The sequence below is a fragment of the Arachis stenosperma genome, chromosome 7, assembly GCF_014773155.1.
Source record: "Arachis stenosperma cultivar V10309 chromosome 7, arast.V10309.gnm1.PFL2, whole genome shotgun sequence".
NCBI classification, from domain to species: Eukaryota; Viridiplantae; Streptophyta; class Magnoliopsida; order Fabales; family Fabaceae; genus Arachis; species Arachis stenosperma.
This window is the reverse complement of record NC_080383.1, coordinates 59,288,894-59,297,916: the sequence shown is the minus strand read 5'-3', so window position 1 is coordinate 59,297,916 and position 9,023 is coordinate 59,288,894. Positions and strand designations below refer to the sequence as shown.

Below are 9,023 nucleotides of genomic sequence, written 5' to 3'. Positions count from 1 at the left end.
AGTCAGAGTGGCTCTGCTTAGAATTCTCTGTCTGTTGCTGAGAAGATGATGGAAAAGGCTTGCCATTGCTAAACCTGTTTCTTCCACCATTATTGTTGTTGAAACCTTGTTGAGGTCTCTGTTGATCCTTCCACGAGAGATTTGGATGATTTCTCCATGAAGAATTATAGGTGTTTCCATAGGGTTCTCCCATGTAATTCACCTCTTCCATTGAAGGGTTCTCAGGATCATAAGCTTCTTCTTCAGATGAAGCGTCCTTAGTACTGCCTGGTGCAGCTTGCATTCCAGACAGACTTTGAGAAATCAAATTGACTTGCTGAGTCAATATTTTGTTCTGAGCCAATATGGCATTCAGAGTATCAATCTCAAGAACTCCTTTCTTCTGATTTGTCCCATTGTTCACAGGATTCCTTTCAGAAGTGTACGTGAATTGGTTATTTGCAACCATTTCAATTAATTCTTGAGCTTCTATAGGCGTCTTCTTCAGATGAAGAGATCCTCCAGCAGAGCTATCCAAAGACATCTTGGACAGTTCAGACAGACCATCATAAAAAATACCTATGATGCTCCATTCAGAAAGCATGTCAGAAGGACACTTTCTGATCAATTGTTTGTATCTTTCCCAAGCTTCATAGAGGGATTCACCTTCCTTCTGTCTGAAGGTTTGGACTTCCACTCTAAGCTTACTCAATTTTTGAGGTGGAAAGAACTTTGCCAAGAAGGCATTGACTAGCTTTTCCCGAGAGTTCAGGCTTTCTTTAGGTTGTGAGTCAAACCATATCCTAACTCTGTCTCTTACAGCAAAAGGGAATAGCATAAGCCTGTAGACTTCAGGGTCAACCCCATTGGTCTTGACAGTGTCACAGATTTGCAAGAATTCAGCTAAAAACTGATGAGGATCTTCCAATGAAAGTTCATGGAACTTGTAATTCTGTTGCATTAGAGAAACTAATTGAGGCTTAAGCTCAAAGTTGTTTGCTCCAATGGCAGGGATAGAGATGCTTCTCCCATAGAAGTCGGGAGTAGGTGCAGTAAAGTCACCCAGCACCTTCCTTGCATTGTTGGCATTGTTGTTGTTTTCGGCTGCCATGTCTTCTTCTTGTTTGAAGATTTCTGTTAGGCCCTCTTTAGAGAGTTGTGCCTTAGCTTCTCTTAGCTTTCGCTTCAAGGTCCTTTCAGGTTCAGGGTCAGCCTCAACAAGAATGTTTTTGTCTTTGCTCCTGCTCATATGAAAGAGAAGATAACAAGAAAATATGGAATCCTCTATGTCACAGTATAGAGATTCCTTGAGGTGTCAGAGGAAAAGAAAAATAGAAGGAGATGTAGAAGAATTCAAACCTATCAAAGGAGATGGAGTTCGAATTGTTCATTGAGGAATAGTGTTAGTCCATAAATGGAAGGATGTGAGAAGAGGGGAAGAAATTTTTGAAAATTAAGTAAAAGATTTTAAAAACATTTTGAAAAATACTAATTGATTTTCGAAAAACAAGAGTGGAGAAGAAATCAAGTGATTTTTGAAAAAGATTTTGAAATTAGAAATTAAAAAGATATGATTGAAAACTATTTTGAAAAAGATGTGATTAAAAAGATATGATTGAAAAGTTATGGTTTTAAAAAGATGTGATTGAAAAGATATGATTTGAAAAACAAATTAAAAAAGATTTGATTTTAAAAATTAATGACTTGGCTAACAAGAAAAGATATGATTCAAACATTAAACCTTTCTCAACGGAAAAGGCAACATACTTGAAATGTTGAATCAAATCATTAATTGATAGCAAGTATTTTTGAAAATGGAAAGAAATTGATTTTGAAAAAGATTTGATTGAAAAGATATGATTTGAAAAAGAGTTGATTTTGAAAAAATTTTGAAAACTTGAAAAAAATTTGAATTAAAAACAGAATCTTCCCTCTTGTGCCATCCTGGCGTTAAACGCCCAGAATGGTGTCCATTCTGGCGTTTAACGCCCAAAACACTACCCTTTTGGGCGTTAAACGCCCAACCAGGCACCCTGGCTGGCGTTTAAACGCCAGTTTGCCTTCTTCACTGGGCGTTTTGAACGCCCAGCTTTTTCTGTGTAATTCCTCTGCTGTATGTTCTGAATCTTCAATTCTCTGTATTATTGACTTGAAAAGACACAAATAAAAAAAATTTTTGGATTTTTAATAATCAAAATGTAACTAAAATCAAATAACAATGCATGCAAGACACCAAACTTAGAAGTTTGTATACTATTGACACTAACAAATGAGAATGCATATGAGAAACAACAAAACACTCAAGTCAAGAGAATTCAAAGATCATAGCAAGGAAATCATCAAGAACATCTTGAAGATCACTTAAGACACATGAATGAATGCAAGAAGAACAGAAACATGCAATTGACACCAAATTTAAAATGAGACACCAGACTCAACAAGAAGCATGAGAATATTTTTGGTTTTTATGATTTTGTAATTTTTTTGGATTTTTCGAAAATTAAGTGGAAAAGAAAATAAAGGTATCAAAATTCTTAATGAGAATTCCAGGAATCATGCAATGTTAGTCTAAAGCTTTAGTCTAAAGAAATTAGACATGGCTAGCCAAGCTTCAGCAGGACATTACATTCAAGAGCTAAATTGATGAGAATCAATCCGCTTTGGTGATGATAGGAACATCACCTTAAAACACTAGAATTCATTCTTAAGAACTCTGAAAAATACCTAATCTAAGCAACAAGATGAACCGTCAGTTGTCCATACTCGAAATAATCCCTGGCAACGGCGCCAAAAACTTGGTGCACGAAATTGTGATCATCAATGGCGCCATCAACATGGTACGCTCAATTGCAATCTCAACTCTTTATCACAACTTCGCACAACTAACCAGCAAGTGCACTGGGTCGTCCAAGTAATAAACCTTACGCGAGTAAGGGTCGATCCCACGGAGATTGTTGGTATGAAGCAAGCTATGGTCACCTTGTAAATCTCAGTCAGGCAGATTCAAATGGTTATGAATGATATATGAATAAAACATAGAGATAAAGATAGAGATACTTATGTAATTCATTGGTGAGAATTTCAGATAAGCGTATGGAGATGCTTTGTCCCTCCCGTCTCTCTGATTTCCTACTGTCTTCATCCAATCCTTCTTACTCCTTTCCATGGCAAGCTGTATGTTGGGCATCACCGTTGTTAGTGGCTACAATCCCGTCCTCTCAGTGAAAATGTTCAACGCACTCTGTCACGGCACGGCTAATCATCTGTCGGTTCTCAATCAGGTTGGAATAGAATCCATTGATTCTTTTGCGTCTGTCACTAACGCCCAGCCTTTAGGAGTTTGAAGCTCGTCATAGTCATTCAATCATTGAATCCTACTCAGAATACCACAGACAAGGTTTAGACCTTCCGATTCTCTTGAATGCCGCCATCAATTCTAGCTTATACCACGAAGATTCTGATTAACGAATCCAAGAGATAAACATTCAAGCCTTGTTTGCTTGTAGAACGGGAGTGGTTGTCAGGCACGCGTTCATAAGTGAGAATGATGATGAGCGTCACATAATCATCACATTCATCATGTTCTTGGGTGCGAATGAATATCTTAGAATAAGAACAAGCTGAATTGAATAGAAGAACAATAGTAATTGCATTAATACTCGAGGTACAGCAGAGCTCCACACCTTAATCTATGGTGTGTAGAAACTCCACCGTTGAAAATACATAAGAACAAGGTCTAGGCATGGCCGAATGGCCAGCCTCCCAATGATCTAAAAACTAGGCGTCCAAAAGATTCAAAGATGATCCTAAGATCAGAAATGATCCAAAGATGAAAATACAATAGTAAAAGGTCCTATTTGTAGAGAACTAGTAGCCTAGGGTTTACAGAAATGAGTAAATGACATAAAAATCTACTTCCAGGCCCACTTGGTGTGTGCTTGGGCTGAGCATTGAAGCTTTCATGTGTAGAGACTTTTCTTGGAGTTAAACACCAGTTTTTGTGCCAGTTTGGGCGTTTAACTCCCATTCTTGTGCCAGTTCCGGCGTTTAACGCCGGGCAATTTTGAGCTGATTTGGAACGCCAGTTTGGGCCATCAAATCTCGGGAAAAGTATGAACTATTATACAATGCTGGAAAGCCCAGGATTTCTACTTTCCAACACCGTTGAGAGCGCGTCAATTGGGCTTCTGTAGCTCCAAAAAGTCCACTTCGAGTGTAGGGAGGTCAGAATCCAACAGCATCTACAGTCCTTTTCAGCCTCTGAATCAGATTTTTGCTCAGGTCCCTCAATTTCAGCCAGAAAATATCTGAAATCACAGAAAAATACACAAACTCATAGTAAAGTCCAGAAAAGTGAATTTTAACTAAAAACTAATAAAAATATAATAAAAACTAACTAAAAGATACTAAAAACATACTAAAAACAATGCCAAAAAGCGTATAAATTATCCGCTCATCATGCATATTTTATATCCAAATCTAAAATTCTTCTGCAGACAGTAGTAAACTAGCAGTATATTTTCGTTCCTCGACATTCACTATCTCATTAAAATCTCCTATGAAATAGAAAGGGACATGGCACAACCCAGCTATGTAGCTCAACTCCTCCCACACATGGCTCTTCCCTTCTCTACTATGTGCACCATAGACCAAGAAAAGCACACAGTTGAAACTATTCTTTAACAAGACTCCCTCAACACACAACCACCTTTCTCCCTTATAGCAATTATTCATTTTAAAAATCATTTCATCCCATATTATCAAAAGACCACCAGATGCACCATCCGAGCCTACATGTTCCCACCCCACCCCATCATGCCCCCAAATCTTTTCAATGTCAAATCTCATAACTGCCTGTCTTTTAGTCTCAATCATGCCTGCCATACTCAAGTTATGTTTATTTTTTAAGTCTTTCACCATTCTCATCTTTCCGTCACCGCGTAACCCCCTAACATTCTAAGAACTAAAATTCATTTAGTAATATTTTGACACGCTATTTTTTATTTTTGGGTCTGCACCGCTGATAAACCACTATTTTATGGTTTATATTGTGCTAAATTGAGTGATTTTTCATCCATGATTCTCACGCTTATTCATAGAAATCGCATGTTCTATGTTTTCCTTCCTGATTTTGTGCTATGATTGAAAACATGCTTCTTTGGGCTTTAAATTTGCTATGTTTAATCCTCTCTTATTACCATTCGATGCCTTGATATGTGTGTTAAGTGATTTCAGGGATTACAGGGCAGGAATGCCTCAGAGAATGGAAAGGAAGCATGCAAAAGTGGAAGGAATACAAGAAATCGAAGGAATTGCCAAAACTGTCAGCCTGACCTCTTCACACTCAAACGGTTATAACTTGAGCTACAAAGGTCCAAATGACACATTTTCAGTTGCGTTGGAAAGCTAACATTCGAGGCTTTGCAACCATATATAATTTCCCATAGCTACCCCAAAGCCAGGTGACAAGAACGCGTGAATCACACAGACGCGTGACCTGGCAAAAACCCAATCCGTGCGAACACGTGGACGGCGCTTCTGCGTGACTTTGTAGCGACCTGTAAGAACCAGAAATCGTTGGGGGGCAATTTCTGGGCTATTTTTGACCCAATTTTTGGCCCAGAAAACACAGATTAGAGGCTATAAAGTGAGGGAATGCATGCATTCATGAGGGAGGCAGATAATTCACAATTTTAGGATTAGATGTAGTTTTTAGAGAGAGAAACTCTCTCCTCTCTCTTAGGATTTAGGATTAGGATTCATCTTAAAGGATTTAGGATTTCTTCTTCTCAGTTTCCAGGTTTAATGTTCCTTTTATTTATTCTCCCAATTTAATTTATGAACTTTTCCATGTTAGATTTGATTTCTTTTATTAATGCAATTTGAGGTATTTCAGATATATGATTTTAATTTAGCTTTTTACACTCTTAGCTTTGGTTGAGTAATTAGAGACTCTTTAGTTATCAAACTCAGCTGATGATTGAAAATTGGAATTCTTCGCTGATTGATTTGAATTCCCCTAACTCTAGTCTTTTTTCTTAGGAATTGACTAGGACTTGAGGAATTAAATTGATTTATCCACTTAACATACCTTCATAGTTAGAGGCTGACCAAGTGGAGCAAAAGCCAATTCTCATCACAATTGATAAGGATAACTAGGATAGGACTTCTAATTCTCATACCTTGCCATGAGCTTTATTAGTTATTAATTTAATTTCTTGTAATTTACTTTTCTTGTTCAACATTTTTAAAAATCCCAAAAAATACTGTTTTCTATAACCAATAATAAAACACACCTCCCTGCAATTCCTTGAGAAGACGACCCGAGGTTTGAATACTTCACTTTATAAATTTTACTGGGTTTGTTACTTGTGACAACCAAAACTTTTGTACGAAAGGATTCTCTGTTGGTTTAGAAATTATACTTACAACGCAATTATATATTTGTGAATTTCGTTACCGGCATAAATCCAATCGTCAACCGCCTCATCTTTGCCTTCTGTTTTGCCACTTTTCTCTTTTGTCTGATTTTTTTATTCTGTGCCTGGAGAATTGCCATTATGTCATCTTCCTCATTATACACTACAGCATCTGATTCCATTGCCAGTTCCCGGGTCAATTTATTTTGCATCATTTGCTCCTCTAAGCCCTGAGTGTGTCTCTCCCCGTCCTCTTTTTCGTAGTCACTCTGCCTAAATTCAGCACCTCCAATGCCTTCCCTAGCATGCCCATCAACCCTACTACCTCCACTCTGATAAAGAATGTTTACCCGAGTAGTCGCCAGTTCAACATGGCTACCATCTTGCTCCCTAAACCATGTAGCCACAATAATCTCCCGAGACAGACCCCCAACCGCCCTCAATTTGCCCTCCATTACAGCAACGTGACCATTCCTTCTCTCCCTTACTCCCACCACCTTTCGTACCGCAACATAATGCACTTCCTCTTCATCGACCATACCTGATGGGAGTGTTGCGCCATCGACCAGACTAGCCACACCATTATTCACAACACCAACTTCTCCGTTAGTTCGGGAACGGCCATCCCCACCGCAATCCAAGCAACTCCCTTGAGACCCTTACCGCCGGCTCCCTCTATTGCTGGCTCTGAGGCCGGTGTCACCATCCCCTCCAAGGAAGCTTGCGCCATTAAAGTCACAGTTGGTTCGCGGAATTAAACTTCACACAACTGAACCAGCAAGTGCACTGGGTTGTCCAAGTAATACCTGAGTGAGTCAGGGTCAATCCCATGAGGATTGTCGACTTGAATCAAGCTATGGACACCTTGTAAATCTTAGTCAAGCGGATAGAAAAGTTGTTGGGTTGTTTAAGTGCATAAAAAAGAAAATAAAAAAATGTTACTCAGTTGATGGTGAATGCAATGATAAGAGGATGGTTAAGGCCTCGAAGATGCTTTGTTCCTCTAGATCAATTCGGTCTTACTATCTACTCCAATTCTGAATGATTTCTTCTATAGCAGGCTGTATGTGATCAACACTGGTTGAAAGGTCGCCAATCTTCCTCCAGTGCTGAACCCCAGGGTTAGTGCGGATTTAGTCTGATTGAGGGTGAAGCTCCTACAGTTCATTTCCCTTGTTGATCCTACTCAAAACACAACAGACAAGGTCGAATATTCTGGATCAGAGAATGTTGCACCTTTGGTTCTAGCCTTTACCACAAAGACTCTAATCTCCCCATACCTCGGCTGAACTGATGTCTCGAGAAGTCCCCAACGAAGTCGTGGATTAGCTGTCCAAGAGATACATAATCAAGCTGGTGGTTCATCTTTTTTTGATAAAAGACTCGCTCTAAACCCATGTAGAATAGAGTTAAATAAAGTTTGATGGTTCAATTTATTCATAAGGATGAAGAACGAAGATACATCTTAGAATATAATCAAACACAAATTAAAAATAGAACAGTAGTACTTTTATTAATCCATAAAACTCAGTAGAGCTTCTAACCTCAACCTAGGAGGTTTAGAGATTCATATTGATAGAGAAATACAATATGAAACGTAAAAATGGCGTAATCTCCTTAACAAGAGTGATCATTATTCTATATATACTAATCTAATAACTAAGGATTACATAAGAAGGGTGAAACAACCTTTTAGTGCTAAAATCCACTTCCAAAGCTCAATTGGTGAGTGTTTGGGCTGAGCTTTGAGTGTCTCCACATGCTAGGATGACTCCTTGGCATTGAACGCCTGCTTAGGGGTCTTCTGTGGGCATTTGAACACTGGCTACACTCTATTTGGCATTAGACACCAGAATAGGGTTGCTGGCTGGAGTTGAATGCCAGTTTTGGGCCTTCATTTCTGAAGTAAAGTATGAACTATTATATAATTATGGAAAGTCCTAGATGTTAGCTTTCCATAGCCATTAAGAATGCTCCATTTGAACTTCTGTAGCTCTATAAAAGCTCTTTCGAGTGCACGGAGGTCAAATTTTGACAGCATCTGCAGTGCTTTTTCTGCCTCTGAATCAGACTTTGTCAAAACTCTCAGATTTCAGTCAGAAAATACCTGAAATTACCGTAAAACACAAAAACTCATAGTAAAATCCAAAAATGTGATTTTTACACTAAAAATTATGAAAATATAATAAAACTTGAACAAAATATGCTAAAAACTATATTAAAATGATGTCAAAAAGCGTATAAAATATCCACTCATCACAACACTGATGCATTCGCATATTTTAACTAGTTAGTTTAGTTAGTTTTAGCTTAGCTTCATTCATTTTCTTTGAAATAAATGAACAATTTTGTGAACTTTTCCTCCATGCATTCATGAACCAAGAACTAAGTGAAATTTGGCATAATCTATGCAAATGATCCAAGAAGTTTATATGCAAGTTGAGGTGAATGATTTCATTGAAATTTATTGCATAAGATGGAAAAACTTTGAGAAAAATTCCTTGGTTTATGTTAGGTGATGAAGCAAGAAGACAATGGTGCAAGGAGATCTTGGAGCAAGGAGGAGTAGCACGTTGGCAACCTGGAAACCAAGTTGGCAACGCTCATTTGATGCAACCAGAAAGA

General features: G+C 38.2%; 1 non-coding gene across 1 annotated transcript; it reads left to right on the top strand.

The window, feature by feature from the left end:
- Positions 1–577: 577 nt before the first annotated feature.
- LOC130942325 (small nucleolar RNA R71) lies at positions 578–685 on the top strand. The gene has a single exon (XR_009070900.1). It is a non-coding gene; the product is annotated as a small nucleolar RNA R71 (small nucleolar RNA).
- The last annotated feature ends 8,338 nt before the right edge of the window (positions 686–9,023 follow it).